At 39.7% G+C, this 23930-nt stretch overlaps 1 protein-coding gene across 7 annotated transcripts in view; it reads right to left on the bottom strand.

Moving 5' to 3' along the window:
• The window catches only part of CDH18 (cadherin 18), an 831624-nt gene that overhangs the window by 442554 nt on the left and 365140 nt on the right, over window positions 1-23930 (bottom strand). For 6 of the 7 annotated variants that reach the window (XM_048839639.2, XM_075125429.1, XM_048839637.2 and 3 more), the window contains one exon: window positions 9594-9672. The exons of the other annotated variant lie outside the window; for it this stretch is intronic. The gene's annotated coding sequence lies outside the window, so the exon portion shown is untranslated. The remainder of the gene's footprint in view (window positions 1-9593; window positions 9673-23930) is intronic. 7 annotated transcript variants of the gene reach the window in all.

The raw sequence follows: 23930 nt of genomic DNA, 5'->3' as shown, positions 1-23930 counted from the left end.
AGCACCAGATGTCACAACCAAGTCTAATCTGGCTCCTCACAGCACTCTTAGCTGCAGATATCATTTGCTTGTTAGTATATAGGCTTGTCAGTCAGCCTCAGATAGAATTTTGGGTTTGACCTATCAATATTCTTACACCTTACACTAATGTGTGAACAAAGAAAAAAAACAGAGTGTGTGTTTCTTCTGCCTGGCCAGATGGGTTTGTTAGCATAATGGGAACAGAGAAGAGCAGTTAAAGTGTTACTCCTATCTCAAGGCCAGGTCAAGCAACCAGTTGGGAGGGGCAAAGAGGGATTGGGAGAAGGTATAAAACACTAAAAGGCCAAAGAAGAGCCTGTCCCTGACCATAGCACAACTTCACTCCTCACCCCTCCCATGGGATACGAAAGAGGTCAGACAAAGACCCGAGATTCACGACCCCCCCAAAAAGGAACATGACCATAAGTTTGTAAGGGGTGGCACTGAGGACGTGCATTGCAGGTATATTTGGGCCTGCTAAGAAGGGAGAAATGGGAATGAGGAGGAATGGGGACATAGGCAAGGTTCTGCGGTGTCAGAACTGGGAAGGGGGACGTGGGTAAATGCTCTGTGGCGTCAGAGCTGAGAACGGAATCCTGGGAAACAGACTCTGCCGGTGTATAGAGCGATGAATATGCTTGCTTGGAACTAACCCCAATAAACATTGCATTGCCTGCACTTCAGACTTCTGGTCTTCTGCTTTCTGTCTTCATGACAAGAACCAGGGGAGAGGGTGAAGGGAAAGACCTCTAACACTGCTCTCGCCCCAATTCATCATGACCACAACCCATTGGTATTTTAGTCCTCTATCCAAAAAACAGAACATCTCAGCATCCCTGTCTCTCTCCTTTCATCAAGCCAACCCCAGCACCCCCCATTCCACCACCAAATATAGCTAAAACAAAATGGTTGATAGAGGGAGAGTTACTCTTTTTTAAACATTTTCTTTTATGTTTTAAGAACAACCCAGATCCTGCAAGTCATGTTTTGAGGATGAAGTCTAAAAAGCACAATTTTTCAGCTTTCTAAACCTGTTCTTTTGTGTTTCATATGTGTTCTGTCTTGTACATAAAAATCTAATTTGGACTGATAACTTCCCAGCAAGGTAAAATAATTCAGAAAGCCCTGAAGTTCAAGATATGGATAAGCTCTCTTAAGTCAAATGTGTGTTGACAGTTTGGTGTTCCATCAGTCTCATTCAGCTGCATGGTATGGCAACTCATCTAGACCATATATAATAAAGGCTAGCTAAAGGTCATTTTTGGGATATGAAATTTTCCACACAAGTGTGATACACCACTTCACATACGAAGCCTGTAACCTACCAACTGTTTTATAAAGATCAAGTTATGCTAGTGGGTCATTCACTTCTTTGCTTCTTCAGGCAATGCTCACTGAAAGCAGCAGGGGCTACTTGTATCTCTCCATTCTGCCCCCACCCCATCCCTGTGTGCCTCCCATCCCCATCTATTTTCCAGGGAGTCCCAGCAACTCCACCCCACCTCTTCACCCATACCAGGAATTGTGTGTACCCCTACAATCCCCCAACTCATGTCCCCTATTTCTTCTTTCCACCATACCATGGTCCATCATTCTCCCCCATGCCAGGGAATCTGGGGGTCTCCAATGATACCTCCCTACTACGGTTCCCCATTCTCCTTTTCCTCCCCAATGCCACAGTTCTTTGTGCTCCCCTCCATTCTCCTCTCCATCACATGCCAGGAGCTGTGTGTGTATGCCATTTATTTTGTGACTGGTCCCATCTTAGCCTACCCATGTCTAGAGGGTCACAAACTCCATTGCTTCTTTAGGCTGAACTCATCATACACACAGGGACTCCTTGCATCCCTCCATCCCCACTCTAAAAGCTCCTGGTGTGCCACCCTCCCATCCTCCTCTATGTCAGGGACACATGCAAATATGTAACCTTGTGTAAATCATTGAATTATTTATTTTCTTTCGGATTGGGAGATAAATCACTCAGTATATCAATATTTTGAACTCTGTTGGAATGATGAGCTGAGCTGGGGTGTCATTGTTATGCTAGAAAATGACAATGGCTTTCATCAACCAGTTCTTTGATCTACAGAAAATTACAAACCTGGTTAAAACTAATAGATGTACTAGCCAGATGTAAGGGGTTCTGTGTATCCCCTATTTCTCCTTCTGTTTTTTCCAGGTTTCACCAAAACCAATAAAGATCTGTGCACTGATGTCTAGAACATTTCCTGACTATTTGGAATTAAGCAGGTGCAGAATTCAAATGTTATTGTGTTACAGGCAGACAAAAATGCCATTAAGTTGAGAGGAAGGCCTTGCTTTGCTCAGCCAAACAGTGTAAATCTAGGGTAACTCCATTGTAAGAAATAGAGTTACTCCATATTTATATCAGGGTAAAAGAACATAATGTGGCCGTACATTATTATGAGCCCACCATATAATTTAATTTGAAAACAGTTTTTGTTGAATATCACTGTGTCCTAAAGAGAGGCTCATCACAATATAACAAAGAAGGATCCTAATTATTTTTTCCTTCTGACATTTTCCTTTTTTTTCCTTAGCACATTTTGCTGGAATGACTTATACTGTGCTGCTTCATGAAAATCCTATACAAACAATAACAAGAGTAGAAAAATTTGAGATCTACAATAACAAAAGAAAGCAAGATTTTCTTAAGATTACCAGTTTTATAAAACTTTCTGCACCCATGGTCACAACACAAAGTGAGTGAAAAATATGACACATGCACTTCCAAAGGCATTTTTTGAAGATGAAGAAAAAAAGCATTGTGTGAATGAAGTGCTATAAGAGTACATGTTATTTTGAAAGAATACTGAGTATAAAATAAAGGAAAAAAGTGTGCATCTATGTATAATATAAAGGCTGATTTCTTAGGCCTTAAATTTATGTGTTTTAAAAGTGATAATATGCAAGTGACAAGATTTTTTTTGGGTGGGGACAAAATAGCTCAGAAAATTGGTAATGGGACTCCATACGTTTGAGACTCTGTTGCATCTTCTGTGATATCCAGAATATACATGCAAATACAATTTGATCCAGTGCAGGTACAAAGACTGGGATAACTAGCTATCCAGAGATGGCCAATTATAATCAAGTTCCATTATATCAAATGACTGATCTTCCTTGATTAGAACAGACATAATACATACTTTACATGCATCTGATGACACCATGACGAAGGCTGCTTAAAGAAAGTTGCTCTGCAGTAAAACCCACTGCAAAGCCAACATATCATGATGGAGATCTCAGTTGCTCTGTACTGTGGCAATTGCGGCACTGCAACATTGTTTAAGAAATCTTAAAGGCATATTTTAATCAAATACAATTATAATTAGATTTTTTTTCTTTTCTTGTCTATTAAATCCAGCTATTTCATTTAATATGCAGTTCATTATAAATGTAGTCCTCTTACTTCAATGGCACATACATATTTATGGGTGTTAAACTCATAGGCGAAGGCAATCCTACTCGTAATCAAAGATTTTAGTTGCTATTCTAAAAGACGTTGTGTGAAAGATTGTTTTGATCAATTTGACAAAAAGTGCCAAAAATACTTAAAAACAAAAAGGAAATTGGCCTCACAAATAACTGCAAAACAGGTTTTTACTATGATAGCATTTTTACAGATCTCTCGATCTAAGCTAACCTTTAGAATATGCTGTTTTTAAGTATCTTTTGATCAGATATTAGATGTTTTTCTAGGTTTACATTTTAGAGATTTCAATATGCAGCTACAACAGTCATATAAATATGGAATATTTGATCATCATTTTCTTCATATAACTAACCCACTATATTAATTTTTGTGGCAGTTGTTCTGGAAGAAGTAAAACACATATGTTTGTAAACAAATTAATCAATTTCAAATTGTGTAAAACTACTTTTCTTTTCTAAATCATATAGATCATATCCAAAACAAGCTGGTAATTTCAAATTGCCTGCCAACACCTTCATTTCTAGACCACCAGTTCAAATTCAGTCCAGCTTAGCAGAGACTAACATTTTGGTATTGACTAGTGGCTGTTCATTCTTTCTATTTGAAATTACTTTGTCGGTTTCATTGCTCAATAACTGATTCCATATCCCAGAAAGTGACACAATTGAACACTAGTTGCCCATTTCAGTAGAAAAAACCGGAGTACTTGTGGCAACTGTTCTTTTTGCTGATACAGACTAACACGGCTGCTACTCTGAAACCATTTCAGTAGAGATGTTAAGGATTGACTGCACATGGAGGGTTGTTCCCTGCAGGTCAGAGATGAGGAAGTTGGCAGCTGGTATAAAGCAGAGTGCCCCAGGAGTCGGTCCTGGGGCTGGTTTTGTCCAATAACTTCATTAATGATCTGGAGGATGGTGTGGATTGCACCCTCAGCAAGTTTGCAGATGACACTAAACCGGGAGGAGTGGTAGATACGCGGTAGGGTAGGGATAGGATACAGAGGGACCTAGACAAATTGGAGGATTGGGCCAAAAGAAATCTGATGAAGTTCAACAAGGACAAGTGCAGAGTCCTGCACTTAGGACGGAAGAATCCCATGCACTGCTACAGACTAGGGACCGAGTGGCTAGGCATCAGTTCTGTAGAAAAGGACCTAGGGGTTACAGTGGACGAGAAGCTGGATATGAGTCAGTGTGACCTTTTTGCCAAGAAGGTTAACAGCATTTTGGGATACATAAGTAAGAGCATGGCCAGCAGATCGAGGGACGTGATCACTCCCCTCTATTCGGCACTGGTGAGGCCTCATCTGGAGTACTGTGTCCAGTTTTGGGTCCCACCCTACAAGAAAGATGTGGAAAAATTGGAAAGAGTCCAGCAGAGGGCAACAAAAATGATTAGTGAGCTGGAGCACATGATTATGAGGAGTGGCTGAGGGAACTGGGATTGTTTAGTCTGCAAAAGAGAAGAATGAGGGGGGATTTGATAGCTGCTTTCAACTACCTGAAAGGGGGTTCCAAAGAGGATGCAGCTAGACTGTTCTCAGTGGTAGCAGATGACAGAACAAGGAGTAATGGTCTCAAGTTGCAGTGGAGGAGGTTTCAGTTGGATATTAGGAAAAAACTTTTTCACTCGGAGAGTGGTGAAGCACAGGAATGCGTTACCTAAGGAGGTGGTGGAATCTCCTTCCTTAGAGGTTTTTAAGGTCAGGGATGATTTAGCTGGGGATTGGTCCTGCTTTGAGCAGGGGGTTGGACTAGATGACCTCCTGAGGTCCCTTCCGACCCTGATAGTCTATGATTCTATGAATATGAAGGACTGCATAGGAAAGTTTTCACTTCCTCTTCCCATGCTCCTTTGGTCCAAAAGATACACCAGAAGATGGCAGTATTTAAGACAGCCAGTCAGTATGATGCCTTTTCAAAAGTATGAAATTCATACAAACCAAATATTTTATATAACAAAGAAAAGCAATATACTTTATATTTAATATCACAGGGAAATATACAAATGGAATGTGAATAAATAGTCAGATACAATGGGTATAAGCTCCACTATGAAGAAATATACTTAATAGAAATGGGGAGGGAGAAGGGGATGACAAGTAGTACATTATATAGTTATTTATCTGCAAAGCCCCCAGAAGTATGGCAGACACCATGCAGACAAATAGTGAGGATGCAGTCTCAATATATAGGGGATATAATTGAAGTTGCTGGCACAGCATGTGAGCACGAAGGGAGAAAAGGCTGTCAAACATCTTAGCAGGGTACTGGTGTGGGAAAGGGGAATCTGACAGGATTACAAATGCATTGCAAAATAGTGACTCAGCACTAGAGCATTAGACTGGTCAGCAGAATAGCAGGCTACACAGTCAGTGACAAGGGATGCAAAGAAAAAAATCCCTAGATGACTGTTAGTGCTTAAGAAGAACTGGAGGACAAACAATGGTTAGGAGTTCATCGAAAAGGATCACATATAGACAAAATTGTGACACGAGGCCTTAAACCCAGAAATCTCCCCATCCAAGCTGAATTCCATAACAAGATAAACGTGCAACAGTTAAGTTGTGAGCTAAACTACAATATATCACATATCTGGTGGCAATACCCATTTAATAAATCACATGTATAATGCACCTACTTCACTATACATTTCTAAGTCACCTATCACCATGGTAACATTGACTCACTTGCACATGGTCCATTATTCTATATTCCTTGTGTCTATCTGTGATATTCCAAACCTCTGAATATCTTCAAACAGCTTAATATATGATGGTAACAAATCATAGTGTAAATCCTGTCTTTCTGCTTACAATGTCAATCAAATGCCATTGTCCTGATTTGAGAGACCTCAAGCCAGTGCAAGATGCTCAGTCACCTTCACAACTCCCCCAATCTCCCACCAAAGTAAAAAAAACACCACTTATTGAGTCAAAACTAACTACAAAAAATCAGGTGACAGATGCACATGAAAGCATCAGTTGGTACAGTGTCTTCTGGAATCAACATTTGAACGATCATTTCGGTTCATTAGGATCGAGAATTGTTTCAATGGCTTTAACAAGTTTCACTAGATGGAGTGTGTTTTTGTATCATTGAAAATCTATCACACTATTTCCAGATTTCGGGGAGGAGAGGGGAGAGTTTATTTTCTTATTTTATGATGGGTTATCTGACTGTGAGAAAGGAAAGGCCCATGGAATTATGGGGAGCCACTCTGAAGGATTAACCTGGAAGGGTATCCTATGATAATTATATCAAATCCCTTTTGAGAAGTCCAGCATGGACTCGCAAGGGATAGATAGATAAGAAGGACCCAGATGCAGTTTGCAAAGCTGGTCACCTCTATTATTCTGAGTTCTACACTAGAAAAAGAGACTCCAAGGAATGCTCTTACCTTTGGAAAGATTGTTGGTCAAGGCCAGAGGAGAAGCCAGCAGCAACTACTTACTAATGGGAACCACCATTTTGGAGTCTTCTGAATTAACCTGACGTGCAGCTGATTGATAAGTATTAAACACCATAAGGAGGCAGAAATGTAGCATTGCATTCTCTCATTAAGTTAGATGAAAAAGGCAAATACATATTTTCCCTGTATAAACATTTTTTCTTCTTCTTGCTTTATTCTATCTCCTTATATGTGGTGTTCATTTAGTGCAGGTTATGTAATGGTTTTAAAAAACTAACAAAAAACTGGAAAAGAAACATGGAAAAGCAGAGGGCAAAATAGCTGCAAATATATAAAATCAGCAATTTATGTGTAGCCCTGCTTTATTACATTAAGCAAAAAGATTGTTATTTTTTTAAAATCTTCTAATAGTTGAATAGAACAATATTCTTTATTATGCTCCTAAAAGCAATATAAATTTAATACTCATACTACGAGTTTCAACTATAAGAACACACACTATATACAATCTATAAGACAAATAAGTGTACTTGCATTTAGCACAATGGGAGTCAGGAGGAGCTAATGGCGATTGTTTCAATGGATCAGGGGCAGACACTTTCTGAAGCATTGTTCTAGTAAGTCATCAGCAAATGGTTGGTTGGTTGTCATAAGTTCAGTAATAAAGTCAGTTCCTTTGTTAACAAACCTATAGGAAGTTTGGATATGATAACCAACATCGAAAATTGTGAGAATGTGTGACATCTATTTTAATTGTGAGAATGTGTGACATCTATTTCCATTCTTTGGTTTCACTCTGGTCACTTATACCACAAAAATAATGCTTTCAAATACTGGTTCCTCGAAGAAGGAGAAAGAGGTCATTGAAAGAATGGTATCTGTGTTTATAAATTCTAGAATGGTCAATAAGGCTTCAAAGATCCAGATAATGTTAGAAAATAAGATGTTATTTTTATTTATTTGTCTAGATGTATAAAAATGTGTTCAGTTTCTTGCTACATGCATCTTCAAAACATTCTATTATATTAATGAAATTAAAAAAAAAAAAGACAATTAGCAAAACTGAGCGAATGTCAACTAGGGAATACTATACAGAATCCAGTTTAAAGGACTCAACAAAATTCTCACCTCTAACGGACCACAAAACCTGTCCAACCAATGTCCTCAAGCAAAGGTTTTAGCAACAAGTGAGGCCCATGGGTCAAAAGTCTTGGGCAGGGCTACAAAGACCAGTGTATGAGGCCACGAATCCTGCAGTTGGAAAAGCTCTCTCAAAAATACCCTGCTACCAACCCCCACACCAGCTGATCTTAACTTTTGGGAAAGAACATGAGAAGAGAGATGGTTTTTAAAGTAGCCAGGACAGAAATCAAAACGCTTTCAGAGGTCAAAGCTAACATCTTGAATTGCACAGGGAAAGAAACTGGAAGTACAGCTACCATATGCCTACACCAGTAACAAAACAATAGCAACTTCCTAGCCAAGTGTAGCTGGAAGAAATAACACTTGGCACAGCCTGAAAATTGCTATTTGGGAAAACTCGGTGTTTCTGAATAATAGCTGAAAATGTTTGGCTCCTCGACCTATTCAAGAGAAGGTAAAACTGGGGCTGCCAATGGAGGAGGGAAAACAGATGGGTCCCAGTCCCAGATATCTCCAAATAGTAACAGAAAACAGTCAGTCTGTTCTGGATCCCAAACCTCACATTACATTACAATGTCTTTGGGAAGCTGTTTGTCTAGCCATCAGCTGCATGTTTAGGGTGTTTCTCTTGTAACTGTTTAGGACCTTTGTGATGCAATTCCTCAGCTCGAGCCTAACCAATGACAGCAGTAAGAGCAGGACTAAAGCGAATTTTGTTGCTGTAAAATGGAGGTTGTGAGTATGCTGATAACTATATGTATAAGAACCTTTACATTAGGAACAAGTGGATGGATGTAGCTTCACTATAAGCTCTGTAGGTGAAATTTACATAGGCTGAAACAAGTCCACTAAAATTAGAACTACTTCTGTAACCTGCGGTGACAGGGCTAATCACACTAATTTAATCATCAAGGCAGATCCTGGATTTTCTCAGTACAGCCTCCATTGGCCTGTATACCTACTGATTGCCTTCTGTTGTTCACCTGCTGAACTCCTATCAAGCTATATGGAATTTACTTACAAACTATTTTATTTTTGCATGTTGAACTGGTAGAGGCTTCACTTAAAATCACGAAACACAAACATGAACTGTAGAGACAGCCCTAATATCCTGAAGATAACCTTGTGACACAGTCTGATAAGTGTCAATGATTTCTTTCAGAACATTTAAATACCATCCTATTTTAGAATTCCTATTACATCAACCAGGAACATGGAGAATAGTTGTTTATAAATGGGGTAAAGTCACTAGTTATTAGACTTTGTCTGGATATAACTAGCCTCCACAGACAGCTCGCTATTCCTGTTGTATTGTATGTAGATAAAACAAACTGATTTCTAAACAAAATAATTTCCAGTAGCTTAGAAGTATCAAATGGAAGAAAGAAAGAGACCGAAAGAGAAAGACCAATACTTCTGGGCTTCCCCTAAAGTGAAGCAACATGTACGTCTTTAGAAGATATGATTAAGAACAAATGTTCAAAAACAGTTACAATTATTTTTAAACACAAGCAGAAAGAGTGAAAAATAGTTTATATGATTTATAAAACAAACATACCTCAAACACACAGGTATCTTAATTTCACCAAAGAATTAGTATCTCAGCTGTCTTCAGCTCTTGCATTTGTTGCACTGGCCTAGGAAAAATAAATCTCAACTTACTTTCAAACAGAAAGCATAAGGCTATACCAAAGGAAAAAAATGTTAATAGCATTGCTGTTAATTCCTCAATCCTACTTCATTTTCGTAAGGAAATAAATCTCAGAAAAGGATTGCCTTATTAAAAGTGAATTAGAAAACTGAATGTCATCAGTGCAGGGAGGCACTCTCTTAAAATGCAATCTGCAAGACATCGTATAAATAGGGCACTATACAAAAATATTCCTATCAGGCAATCTTTAACAGATTTTCAACAGATGTGTACATAACTTTGATTTCATGAATTCCTAAAATAAAATATGTCTACATTATTTACCATGATCTCTCAAACAAATAAGGCAACAACAACAACAAAAAAATCATTTAGATTCTACTCAAGGAACAATATTTTAAAGGTATGTAAGGTGAGTGATTATCAAAATATCATTCATGCAATTTTTCAGTGTCATCAAAATATTTTATTTACCTTGAAAGACTGAAAAAACTGGTTTTGTTTTGATTGTATTGCTATATATAACCCATGATTAAAAAAAAAAGTGTAAACCCTTATGCACATCTTAAACACACATCTATCTCTAGCTATAGTTATGTGTGAAGGGTCTGAGCTGCGCAGAAGCAGTGCACAGTAAAAATGCAAACTTGGGACAACTCAGCACAGTGCTGAGTTAATTAATATTATAATATTAATATAACCGTTTCATCTAGCACCACAATATCTATACCTCGCACAGATCACTTTCAATCATGTTATTTGAAAATAGGCAGCATTGAACAATTGCTCATTGGAAAAACTCATCAGTATTAAAACAGATTAAAACACTATTTATATAGAAATATGTCAAACTTTTATTAAATATATGGGGAAAAAACGGGTGTGTACAAGCCAACTACCGCATGTCATTTTTCTTCTCATTAGTATCACTATTTCTCTTCATTGTTTCCAAAATTCTATTCTAATTCTCTACCTGGTGGTCACCCTTTGAATATTTCTATAATTGACATAGCTTTTTGCATTATATAGCCGTAACCGCTGTAATAAAATTATTTTGAAGAAAATATAAAAATGATGGTGCAGGTACAATATAAGATGAGAAGACTAGATCTGAAAGATATCCATACTTTGTGGAACCTAGTTAACACCTGGAAACAAATGGTGGAGACCTTTAAAGCATTCGAATGAAAAACATGTATTCCCTTTGGCCGTGTTCATGACACTTTCCACAAACATACTATTTTTTTCACTGAATCCTAGTCTCAAATTCAAAAGGGATATGTGTTTTGTGAAAGGGATCATGTTGGAAATGTCTGTGGGAAGAGATACAATTTTGAGGAGTAGAGCAACAAAAGGAGAGCACATTTGATTCTTATTTGTATATCAATATATAAGTATTTCTCAACTTTTTCTCTCACCTTAAAAGTTTATTTTATCAATCTATATTAGGGGATGCCATTCATCACAACACTATCTGAGCACTTACACATGAATTCAATAGCAATAGTAGAGTCCCTAGTTGATTTGCATTATCCCAGAGGAGTGCAGCTGACAGTGGTTCATAAATTGAAATATGCTTTTTAATGTAATTAGGGCTTGATGCATTAATTGCTTTGACAATTAGACCCAGAGCTTTAAATTGGGATCAGAATCTGACTAAGAGCCAGATGAGGGATTAGAGCATACAGTGGATGTGCTCATAGCAGTCTAAGCCAGGAAGATGGTGCACAGCTGTATTCTGTACCAGCTAGAGCTTCAGAGTAACAGCTGTGTTAGTCTATCTTTGCAAAAAGAAAAGGAGTACTTGTGGCACCTTAGAGACTAACCAATTTATTTGAGCATGAGCTTTCGTGAGCTACAGCTCACTTCATCGGATGCATACCGTGGAAACTGCAGTAGACATTATATACACACAGAGACCATGAAACAATACCCCCTCCCACCCCACTGTCCTGCTGGTAATAGCTTATCTAAAGTGATCATCAAGTTGAGCCATTTCCAGTGCAAAAAGAAAAGGAGTACTTGTGGCACCTTAGAGACTAACCAATTTATTTGAGCATGAGCTTTCGTGGAAATGGCCCAACTTGCTGGTAATAGCTTATCTAAAGTGATCATTAAGTTGGGCCATTTCCACGAAAGCTCATGCTCAAATAAATTGGTTAGTCTCTAAGGTGCCACAAGTACTCCTTTTCTTTTTGCACTGGAAATGGCCCAACTTGATGATCACTTTAGATAAGCTATTACCAGCAGGACAGTGGGGTGGGAGGGGGTATTGTTTCATGGTCTCTGTGTGTATATAATGTCTACTGCAGTTTCCACGGTATGCATCCGATGAAGTGAGCTGTAGCTCACGAAAGCTCATGCTCAAATAAATTGGTTAGTCTCTAAGGCGCCACAAGTACTCCTTTTTTTTTCAGCTAGAGCTTGTGTATCTTCTTCACATTTAGCTTCAGATCCAGTGAATTACAGTAATCAAGACTGGAGATGACAAACATATGGATCCCTGTGGACAGCTCCTTGTCCAGGAGAAAGGGCCAAAGTGAGGAGTGAAACAGTAACTTGAGACCCATGCCACTTTGATGAATGGGGACTGCATGTCTTCAATGGAAGGTGGAGACAACATCCTAGCTGGCTCTTGAAAATGATTCCCCTTTCTGACCAGCATAACTTTGGTCTTGCCTGGGTTAAACTTGGACCAGCTACTTTCATGCAGGCATTGATTTCTTGTACACATTCCAACATTTCAGCAATGACAGTGGCTGCATCCACAGAGAATGAAATATTTACTTGAATGTAATCAGCATACTTCTGGCAACTGAACACGTGTGTCTGTCTCTCCCAGTGATCTCATGTAGATATTGAAGAAAAGAAGGGTAGTACAGCTATCTGGGGGACTCTGCAAGCAAGGGTCTTTAGCAATGAGGAAGAGTTACCCATCACAACTCTGAGGTTTGCTGTAGAGGAATGACTGGAGCCACTGTGATGCTGGACCATTTACTCCTGTTATGTCATGTAGGTGGGTTAGCAGTTCCTTGTGTCAATGGATGCGGAGAGGTCTAGCTCGATGAGTATGGAGATCATGCTTGTGTCCACGGTCCTAAGAAGATTGCTGTGTCCTGATCTGAACCTATTGTGAGGCATCCAATCCCAAATGTTGGCTGATGTCCATGTTGTTGAAGATCAGTGGTTACTACTTTCTCAATTATTTTGCCCAGGCATGGAAGGCTGGAGACAGAACAGTAGTTGGAGAAGTCTTCCAGATTGAAAATTGAATGAACTATTGTGTTTTGCAGTAGGTGTGCTTCTCTGAAGAAGCCCTGACTATTTTTATTACTAGTACAATAGTTGTTCTTCGCTGGCTTTCACCAGTCAGAATGGGATGGATGCATTTCACAGATTGGGGTGCTAATATTTTCCTTAGGTTGGTATAGTTACTCTTATGGATAATGTATGTTTTAGATCGCTCTTTAGAAGTTACTATATAGTACATTGTTGCTAAAAAACAATATTTTACAAATGTTGGTATCTGTCTTTATTACTCCTTAACACAGGGAGCAGGGGTATGATGTGAGAAGGGAGCTCTTAAAAGTTCTCGGGTGGAACAAGGGACCACTTTAAAGCTTTGTTTGGAGGCTACTGTATTACACAAACCATTTCATCTCTGGTATCACAAGACTGAATATTTCACCAGATTTACTGATCTCATGGGACTCTTCCAGGCTTGGTAAAATGCCTAAATCTTTGAGACTGCCAAACTATTTGTCTAATCTATTTCAGGTATGTCTAACGTTCCAATCAACTTGGTATTTCTGTGCTAAATAAAATTGTCTGGAATCCTCTCTGCAGTTTTCAGAGCAGCAAGGAGGGATAAACATGTTTATATTTATCATAGATTTAAAAAATAGCTTTTTATTTATTATATATTCATATATATATATATATATATATATATTCACTGATGTTTGTGTTGTACCTAAAGAAAAATGTATTGAAGAAATATGCCTTAACTCTTGCTCTGGCCAGAGACAAGCATGGACTCTTATTTCTTGGACTCGTGTGTGTGTGTGTGTGTGTCTGTTGCTTAGGAATATTCTGCTTCTGCATCTGATAGTTTTAACCTTACTCCCACAAGCTGTATAGTTCTTGTGGTGCATAATTGTCTTTCAGGCCCTTGCAGAACTAGATCAAACATAGTCAGGTCTTAATTTAGAAACACTCAGTGGATTAACACTAGTACTTCAGGCCAGGATTTTCAAAGGAGTCTAGGGAAGTCAGCTGCCCACCTCCCACTGAATTTCAGAGGCATTTGAGAACCCAACTCCTTGGGAAATCCCTGAATCAAATTTTGTTCTGAAAAGAATGGCAGTGGAGTTTGTGACACACAAGCATAATGCAGTTCCGTCAGACTATGAGCTGGTGTGTGTGGAATCAACTTCATCCTTTTGTGGCAGTTGGGCTCTTGGGAATGCCTGTTTTTAGAAAATGTTGTGATGGACAGTTGGAAATGAAAATACATTGTTAGTGTATTTTCATTGTTGAATGTCATGGTGTTTCCCAGGATGATAACATTAGATGCGGTGGAAAGAATTGAGTGCAATGAAATTAGTTTAGACCACAGGGGTCCACTCCCCGCAATGGCTTGCTGGTAGCTTGAGCCATTTTTTTAATTAAAGCTTGGTTTTATTTAAAGCAACATGAGCATATGTTGGTAGTGACTGTGTTTTCACTGTAGATAGCTACCACTGTCATAGGAGACCTATTTAGACCCCATCCCTAAAAGATAAGATGGAGGATGGGAGAGAAAAGCTGGTGTGCGACATCTTGGTGAAAACTACTGCCCCAAGCTTGCAATCAACCCCCAGACGAAACATTGCTAAACTTGACAGCCTGCAGTTTTTCTTGCTTCCCACAGGAGGTTAATATTTCACTGCTGCACCTAATACACATCTCAGTACGTCTTAAGCTGTATAAAGAAACAAACTTATGCATGACAGCGACACGACTAAAGATTTAAGTCTGAATTTTAGTCCCCTAAAATTTATATTCTAACATGTAATGTCTCCAGAATTAAAATAATTAACAAATATTACACCATTTTTCTGTAGTGATATAAATCTATAACTTAGACACTGATTATGTAGGATCTACCTTATGATTTGTGCAGTTACTCAGCAAAAGGAGCTTTAGTTGACCAAACCCCCACAAAAGATGGTGCTTGCATCCTGGATGGCAGCACTGCTGAGTGTGTTAATGAAGATAAATGCACTGCATTTTATTTTTTTCTAAATTAGCTCCATTGACAACAAAGAGAAAAAAATAATGGAACTTGGCATCCTCTCCTCAACTCCTACTAATATGAAAGAGCCAGAACAGGTAGCAAAGGGAGAAGATGTGGTTCTGTGGCACACCCACTGATTCCACATGCACTCAGAGAAGTCCTTCTTGTAGAACTGGAGATAGTTAGTTTTAAATATTATTTAGATGTGGCATTCCATTAAAGTTTTGAGAATAAGCCTGAATACACTAATTTTTACTCTTAAAAAATCATGCTTGAAAAAAACATTTTATAAGACTCTGCTTGCACACCAACACAGCAAAGAGGCAAATTACCAGGCTGCAATAATGAAGCACTCTCTTTTTAACAGGATGAATGCTTCTTCCCCTATTGGCCACAGATGGCTTTTAGAAAACAAGGAGCTTGCCATCACCTGTATAACAGGAAGTCCAACATCAGACAGTATGTTGCAGGTTGTGCATTACACCTGAAAGCACGTTAAATGTCAGAGGGAGGTGTTCCTGTCTTGCTGCTGGGCTTACCTGCACAGACTTGTGTAAGTGTCAGAAGAGTGAGAATATTAACGAAAAATCTGCTGAACCTGTCTTTCACAATGCTGATATGTCCGACAAGAGTTACTTTGAGGAGTCAGATCCCATGACTGTCAGACTGGCAAATAAAAGTGTGTTTTACTGAGGGAATAAGCCCTACGGTGCCAACAACAATATACATGACTCAAAATGAACACTGATTTGAATAATAAAATAAAATGTTGATTTATATCAATAATTATGTCAATTCAGGCCAAACCAGCTAAGATGTCAGTTTTAAATATTTGAGAAATAAATGTCAAATACAAGGGGATTCCCATAAAAAGTTTTATGTTTTACCTTTTTCAGAACTGGGGCTGAGGAAAATATGCTGGTTGTCAAGGGAAAAAGCAATATTTTAGGTGTTTACAGAGAAAAATTAATCAGATGTATCAAATTTATAATTTCACATAGTTAGGCCGGCGTATAAACAGTTATTTTGGGGACAAATGGTAACATAGTCCAGCCTACAGGGAAAGGTGAGTATTGCCAGGAAAAACAAATTATGGGAATGAGGTAAATACCTTGACCTATATTTACCACGAAAAGGTAGACATGGTAATTTATTGCACATTATTTGTTAGACTGATGATTGTAGAAAACATTTATGCATCAAACACCCCAGTAGGGCAAGAATTTTTAGTTCTTTAGGACACTTTATTGTCCATAATATTAAAAAAAATAAAAATTTTATTCCAAATTGGCTATTTGCAATATTTTTTCTTGTATATGATTTTTAAGTTCCTCAGTCCATTCAGCCTTACCTTTAATGTACTTTGAGGCACATTTTGATCATTTTCAGCCAATTTGGGCCTTTACGGGGCAAACATTAAGGAAGTTATGGACAAGAACTCTGTTACTATGATGCCAAAACTGATAACTTTGGATGTGTCATGACAGAAAACTGCAGCGTTTCTTGTGGAAAACTTTTAAACTCAAGGTCTCTCAGATTATTGGCTATATAAATTTGCAGAGAAAAAGTAGCGCTGCTGTTGCTGGAACAAAACATAATTTTAAGCACAATAAGGGCCTTTCCATACAGCCTATTATAAGACCAAGTCAGAATCAGACACACTAAAAACAAAAGAACAATAAAGCCCAGGCACAATGGACCAAAACAGAACATGCAGAAGACGAAGAATGCTTTAGACAATCACAGCAGCCACAATATCTCAATTTAATTTACTTCAGAGAATGAGAGTGAGACTAAAAATTGGGACAACCACATTTTCTTGTCAAACAACCAATATTCCTTTCTTTGCCACCTATAGACAAGTGCTGTGAATTTCTTTCTCCAGCCTAGATTAAACTCTGCTGATATTTTTCACAGGGATGTACAAAATATACTGACGATAAGGTAGCAAACATTCTTAATCCACTACAATGCTGCATTCAAGAATGGCTTTGGCCCCATAAAAAGCTCCACAGCATATTTTAGATTGCATACTGGTGCCCAACTATTATTTCATAAATGTACCCTTAGTCCTCTGAGATTTCAGAGAGGCAACGGACCAGCCAAGATGTGTTGGCTATTTCCATGTAAATTGACTCTACGTTGAGGATGTGGTCTGTGGCTTGTGAAAAAGTGATCTATGGTTTTACTGCTTAGCAGATGAAGGCTCTGAATACCCAGTGCTGGCAGCAGTCTGACAGTAGTCTGGGACTGTGCCTAATGGCAGAGCATCCAGCCCAGTTTGGGCCTGGGGGCAGATAGAAAGATACCTGGACACAACCGGGCTTGATTTGAGCAACTGGCTTTGAGGAGGAAAGCTTTGTTTCCTAGTATTGTACTTAATTTAATTGCTGAAGTCACAGCAGCTTGAGCCTTTAGTTCCATGGGGAGCTGGCCCTGGCTCAGGCTTGTGGACTGTGAAAGGAACTAATTATAGTGTGCTCTTTCAATTTAAAAATGATAAATAAAAGGAAAAAGAAGAACAAAAAAGATTGAGCTGTACAGGCAGAGCAAAGTGCTAGGGTGTCAGCACTGCCAGGGTCTATATTGGTTATGTCACTTGCTCCATGGTTGAATCCGTTAACCATTATGTGCCTCAGTTTCCCTATCTACGGAATAATAATATTATATTCCCCTAACTTTTAAAAATTAAATTAATACACATTTGTGAAGCATTTTGAGCTCCTAGACTGGACATAACTAGGTAAGTGTGAAGTCGTTAAAGATGAAGTTAATAACTAATTTTCTTGTATGCACCTACCTCAGTTGTTGACAGAAGCCACAAAATTTAGGGTCCAACCATGCAACCCTTACTGTGAATAGGTTCTAAAGGATCAAAATCTAATTGTATTTTTGGGAGAGAGGGGCAGGTCTATATACATTTCTCTAAAAACCTATGAAATTTAATAGAGAGTAAAATCTTGTGTAGGGTCTATGGGGTTTGGTTTGGGGTATTATTTTTGTTTTGTTTTGTTTACTGTTGTATAGAATTTTATAGCAAGCACAGTATCCACATTAAAAAAAAGGTGATTTTCAACTGTATATTTTGAACTTTACCATAGGCACCATCCTATTGAAAGCATTAGATTAAATAGCCCACTAACATTGGCAAATCACAAATGTGGACCTACCAATATTGTAAAAACGTGAAGAGGAATATTTTCAAAGCAGTGCATGTCAGTTTGCCATGAAACCTCTTTTGAAGATAGTGGGAATCACACAGCTAAATCTCCATGCACTGCTGTGAAAATGTAGTAGTAAGTAAAAAGCAATAAGGTATTCAGACAAACATGCCCAGTATCAAATTTTCAAACAGGTATAGAAATAAGCCTTATTGCTACAGTTTAACCACTGGACTACCTGACCCAGTAAACTCCTTTTTTCCATCCTTAACTATGCACTAGCTAGTAACCGTAAAAATCCAAAGATCTAAAATGAATAAGGCAAAAGATGGACAATTTTGTAATTTAAACATTATTAACATGTATATAGTGTAGTTATAAACACCATGAGAGTGCATGACACTGTACAAACAAATATTGAATCAGCAACAGCTGTGATTTTTTTTTAGATGAGCATATGGGAATCAAAACATTTTGAGTATCTCTTGGAGAAAAAAACAAAATGCCATGAATAAGAAGGTAAAGAGGTAGGTCTGTGAGTAGTGTCTACATTTCAGTAAAAAACCCATAGCTGGCCTTGGCCAGCTGAGTTGGGCTTCTAGTGCTTGGGTTAAGGGGCTGTTTAATTATGGTGTAGACATGCGGGCTCGGGCTTGAGCCTGGGTTCTAGGATCCCAGAGCTCAGGATGCATCCCAAGCCCAAATGTCTATACTGCAATTAAACAGCCCCTTAGGTCAAGCCCCATGAGCCCAACTCAGCTGGCACAGGCTAGTCTCAGGTGTCAAACTGAAGTGTAGACATACACTAAAAGGGCAGGGGCCTTAGTGGGGAAGGGCAGAGGTGGGGGAGTCATGGTGGCAGTGAAAGCTTTACCTGGACACCAGCTTCAGCTCCAGAAGTTCTCCTTGCTCTTCAGCAGCTCCTCACCAAGCAGGGTCCCTAGATGCCTGCAATGCTGGACAAACTGCATAGCAGCTTGTCTGCTGGGAGAAAGCTCAAACAGGTGCCAGCTGGCTCTTCTGTTGAAAAGCCAGATCAATAGTTCTGTAGCCTGGCTTTTATCTACTGGAACCTAAATGATCACTCCAATACCACAATCTCAAGAGATTAAAAGTTGACTGTCAGACACCATCAAGATAAAGAAAATAATGAGTTGGAGCCCAAAAAACCATGATATTTGGCTACAAAAATATTATATTGTTATTTTTTGGTCTGTGTCTTTTGATTTTTTAAATCTCCCTGCCTATCCCCAGTTTGTGTGCATGTGACAGATAATGCAACCACATGAAAAGTCTTTGGGGACTATTATATTAACCTTATGAAGGTTATATGTATGTCTGGGGTCTAGGGATTGTATTCTACTCCATTGGGGAGGGTTACCACAGCTCCTTTAAAAATTAAAATCAGTGGGGGTTGATTATTATGGTCCCTGGACTGTCAACAGCTCCAGAGAAGTACCATCCTTTTACATGGTGTATATATACTGGCTGAAGCTGGATTTTTAAGATATGCAGGAGACAAAGAATGAAACTGGGACATAAAAGCCTGAGTTTGAACTGACAGAGGGGTGGTTCTTTGTCATTCAACAAAGGGGCATGACCTCTTGTCCAAGGGAGCACGCAATCCTGCAGCACGTTTGGAACGATTGAAACCTACCAGGGTCTCCATAGGACTGATGGGCAGAAAGGGCTATTGGTAAAGCATTTTAGATCCTTTACTTGTGTTTCACGTTTTCGCAAAATGCTTTCATTCTTAAATAAAGATACCCTACTTTGGAAGGTCTCTGTGATCACGTGTAACTGTTGGCATGCAATGGTTCATAGCCCTTGGAAAGAAAGGAAAGTGCAGGGACTGGATATCAGTCAGAGCTGTTGAAATAATCACAGTGCAACCTCAGGCAGCTGCAACCTAATCCTCTGGCCTGGAGAGAGAAAGGGCCCTCCCCAATTGGGATGATGGCTAGAGACCTGAGAGGATATTCCTGGAGCAGAGTGGGATCAAGACACAGTCCACTCTCCCAGACTTTAAGGTGATTTTGGCCCCCACTGCAAGACATTATGAGGTAAGGTGATTTTGGCCATACATCTACCTGTCTCCTGCCCATCAATTAATTTTGCCCCCCTTAGCTCCCACTCCCCATCAGTTCAGCCTCTGAGCATCATCTCTGCTCCTCAGTTCACCCACCCTCTCCTGGGTCTGGGTAGCTGCAGCAGGGTCCTCTCTTCCCCTTCCAGGCTGGGAGGTGGGTGGCTCCAAGGGCTCTTTACCCCCTTCTGACCCTTCCTAGTGTGGGTGCTGCAGGAAGGAGGAGGAGCAGAGCACCATTCTGTACCTACAGCTCACCGGAGTGGAATGAACAGCTGGGCTCGTTAGCACCATTATTCCCCTTCCCCCCCATTAAAAAATGGCTTTGGGTTGTTTAGGGGAAGCAGGACAGAATTCCACCTGCAGAAACTCTGATTGGTTGTTCAGCCCTAGGATGTGGGCAAGTGGGGCAAGCAGCCAATCAGAAGGCTCAAATTTGGTAGGCAGCTGGAGCTTCTCTCATCAACACCAGATGGGGATCCAGTCCAAGCCAAACTACTGCCACTGTGACAAAAATCACGAGAGTTGCGAATTCTGTCACCCCAACTTCCCTGAGGGGACAGGAGGGAGTTCTTCCTGCGTCCCAGCCCTGCAGGGGCCAGGCTGCAGCCTTTGCGGGACAGGGAGTGCAGTGGCTTCCTATGGGGGACCCTTTGATCTCTGGGGCTACCTGCAGCTGCAGGTTTTGCAGCCGCTCAGAACCAGCACTCTGTCTTTTTGGAGGATAGGAGCTTTGGCAGTGTGATATGGAACTACACAAGTTCGCCTCAGTAAATTGAGCCTGGCGGCTGAAGGAGAGGCGTAGCAGAAAGCCAGCCAGCTGTGCGCCCCATCAGAGTACAGTGTCCATGTACACAGACAGTATCCAACACACCACTAAATAAAACTGCTACTCCAGCATGGTCAGTGAGTGTTACTCACTGTTACAGCGGAAAGTGAACAGAAGTATGCATTTTGTTTTTCAGGCATTTTCTGGTGCACTGCAATGTACACAATGACTGCTTTTTTCAAACAAAAAGATTTTTCTTTAAGAGGCTTTGGCTTCCAACGAACTCATGTACCACCAGTGCTACATAAAAATCCTGCTCTAGTTCATCCACAAATTGTTAGGTTTCACACAATAATCACTGGGTCAGTTTCTATGGCCTGTGTCATGCCGGAGGTAAGATTAGATGATCAAAATGCTGCCTTCTGGCATTAACATTCTATGAGATCTATAAAATTCCTGGACACTGAAGTCCTGTGTTTATTTACAGAGCAATTACTAAAGTGCAAGTGTAGTGTAAGCATCCCTATAGCACCCAAACAATATACCTCAAACCTACCCTATGACTGTGATCTTCATTTTATGAACACGTATTAAATTATTCCTTTCCAATAATTGCAGTTCTTATAAATATGTAAGATAGATAAATTATTGGGGGGTGAGGGAGGGAAGGAGGGCAGGGTATAAGAGAGATCCCAGTAAAGATCAAAGGCATGGTAATATCAGAGAGGTGAACCTAAGAGTAGACTTTCAATGCACTACAGTGCAAAAAACAAACTAAAAATATCAGGAAATGATTTGTCTCATTTTTCTTACTTTTAAGATACAAACCTGGTGATTACATTACATTCACAAAGGTTTATTGTTTAGGTTTAACTTGCATATGTCTATATTTCATTAATTTGATTCAAAAGGATGCTCTCTTGGGATCTGGCACTATAAAGCGCTTTGCTTGAGATTTTGAACAGCAGAATACAAACAAATATACATTGTTTACATTAAGGCATAACAACCCTTCCCAAAAATGCAGTCAACTTGTTTCTTGTTTCATAATATATAAGAAGTACGATGGCACTGCCTCACCATTGCATATGGGAGAGTCTGGTTCAGAAAAAAGTAGATGGCATTTTATTCAAGAAGCCACGCACCTCTCTGTCTCTAGTGAGACTATTTTGCAAGAACAGTCTGTGTCAATCAGGAATTAAGGTAAGGTGAATAACAGGCAGCATTTCTCTGCTGAAAGCAGAGGGACAGATCACTCTCCTCTTTCTGACCCTGGCGTGGAGGAGCTCCTCTTCCTTCCTAGCTGGGGACAGGAGGACTCACCACACAGGAAATCCTGAAGAGGTTTTAAGGGAATTTCTGGGATTGCTAGGGTTTCCCCAAATGGGTGGAAACAGCAGAACCTGACAGGGAAAACAAGGGGCTCCTGTCCTTTCTTCCTGTAATGGAAGATTCTTCCCGGGGCAGACTCTGTTATCTTTCCAACCCTACCAAAGGGGAGGGAAAAACTCCTGCCCTGCATGCTCCGTGTGGGATGACAGATACATAACTCAGATTTGAAGCTAAATCTTTCCCTTAAAATGCTGTACAATCTTGTAAAATACAGAAAATTATGGCAATCACCAAGGAAGAATCCCCCAGTCCTTTCCCACAGTTTTACACCAATATAGATTTGCCATCCTGGTAAAAACTGGGAAAGAGGAGGAGCCCCATAAACATTTGGGATGGGGGCTTGGTTGTTTTGTTAAATGTTTTTAATTTATCAAAAACAGCTAATAAAATGCTTCATTTGCCAGTAACTCACTTTTCAGCAAATGGAAATTTTCTATCATGATTTTAATACAAAAATCAATGTAAAGAATTTTGATTGACTAATTGATGTGAAAAAAAAAAAAAACAAAAAACTAAAATGGGTTGATTTCAAACCCAGTAGAAATGGAAACAACTTCACATTTATGAAACATTGGAAGATTTTTTTTTTTTAATTTTCAACCAGGTCTTACATTCTTACTTACTTGGATGCAGACCTAGCTATAGGCAGGGACTCCTTTTAGATCAGTGGTACCCTGTGGCCCATCAGGGTAATTCAATGGCAGGCCGTGATACAGTCTGTTTATATTTGCATGGCCATCTGCAACTCCCAGTGACAATGGTTCACTATTTCCGGGCAATGGGAGCTGCGGCCAGTATATCCCTGTGGCCCGCGCCGCTTCCCGCAGCTCCCATTGGCCGGGAAAGGCAAACTGCAGCACTGGCAGCTGCGGGCGGTGGTGTAAACATATACAAACTGTATCTTGGCCTGCCAGCAGATTACCCTGACGGGCCGTGTGTGGCCCGTGGGCCACAGGTTGCCCACCACTGTTTTAGATACTGTTCTTTTTTTGTCCCCATGTTTCCTTCTCACCACATACTAATAATGAAATGCACACCACCACATATTAAAACCTATGTGATCAGCCACAGGTGCACTCCTGAGCTTCCTTAGAATTGTGCTATAAGACAGTTTTTTTCAGACTTTGAATCATCATTGTAACTCTTTTCTGTGACCTTTCCAATTTATCAACATTCTTTTTGAAGTATGGGTACCAGGACTGGACAACACTTTAACAAACAGGACCAGCCTTAAACTTCCAGATAAGCCAGAAAAAAAAAATTCTTTACTCTGCCCAACTTCCCATCAAACAAATTCCCATCTTCCTTTATCTCACTTCTATGCACAAGGAGATTTGGGGGAGAATAGCAGTAAGAGGATTTTTGAAGGATACACCCCAAACCAAGCTATGGGTTTGAGCCAAAGTCCATCTAAGTCATTGGAAGTCATTCCATTGTCTTTAATGGACTTTGAATAAGGATCCAATTCATTTCACCCAAAATGTATGTGCATGCTTAGTATGAGTGGCGGGAAGGGTAGGAGAAGAACTTAGGGTCTCCTTAGCCTCCTGCTTCAGAC

Source organism: Caretta caretta, chromosome 2 (genome assembly GCF_965140235.1).
Source record: "Caretta caretta isolate rCarCar2 chromosome 2, rCarCar1.hap1, whole genome shotgun sequence".
NCBI classification, from domain to species: Eukaryota; Metazoa; Chordata; order Testudines; family Cheloniidae; genus Caretta; species Caretta caretta.
Note: the sequence above shows the minus strand (reverse complement) of the source record. Positions and strands in the feature narration are given on the sequence as shown.